Genomic DNA, 935 nt, shown 5'->3' with positions numbered 1-935 from the left:
CCCCGAACGTTTCTGCCGTTCTGGTTTGGGGGTGTGACACATTAGTACAATTAATTAGCAAAATTAATTACAAGGTAATCATTCCAAGTTCTCCAATAATGTAACCAGCTGTTTGAGAATCCAGTGCCTTAGTGAAGATATCAGCAAGTTGCTTTGAAGTCTTGACATGTTCAAGAACAACCTCTCCCTTTTCAACATTATCTCTGATGAAATGATGTCTGATTTCGATATGCTTCGTCTTTGAGTGCTGAACAGGGTTTTGTGTGATTTGAATGGTACTGGTGTTATCACAATATATGGGAGTCTTTGAGAACTTGATCCCATAGTCAAGAAGCTGATTTTGAATCCATAAGAGCTGAGCACAACATCTCCCAGCTGCAACATATTCAGCTTCTGCAGTCGAGATGGCTACTGATGTTTGCTTCTTGCTAGACCAGCTGATGAGACGATTTCCAAGGAAGTGACATCCACCAGACGTACTCTTTTTTGTCTAAATTGCATCCTGCATAGTCTGAATCAGTGTATCCAAAAAGTTCAAATGCTGAGTCGCAAGGATACCACAGTGCTAGGTTTTAATTCCTTTTACATATGAAACATTTTGAAAAGCCACGTTATTGCATTTGATATTTCCATATCCTTTAGTGAACCCCTTTCCATTGTCTCCATAAGTTACTGCATGACCAGTTTTCTTGACATAATCTTCCAGGAGAGACTTTGATCCTATCATATGCCTTGAGCAACCACTATCTAAGTACCAAAGATGCTCCTGACCCTGCAGTGCGGAGGAACTAGTTAGAACACACTGACCCATTTGAGGATGGGTCATTCACAAAGTTATTTGATAACAGATTATAACACTCCTTAGGAAGACAGTTTAAAGAATTTGACTTAAGAATCCATTTTTCATTTCTAACTTTAATATTATCAGCTCTTAA

This window comes from Lactuca sativa, chromosome 4 (assembly GCF_002870075.4).
Source record: "Lactuca sativa cultivar Salinas chromosome 4, Lsat_Salinas_v11, whole genome shotgun sequence".
In the NCBI taxonomy this organism is placed as follows: Eukaryota; Viridiplantae; Streptophyta; class Magnoliopsida; order Asterales; family Asteraceae; genus Lactuca; species Lactuca sativa.
Note: the sequence above shows the minus strand (reverse complement) of the source record.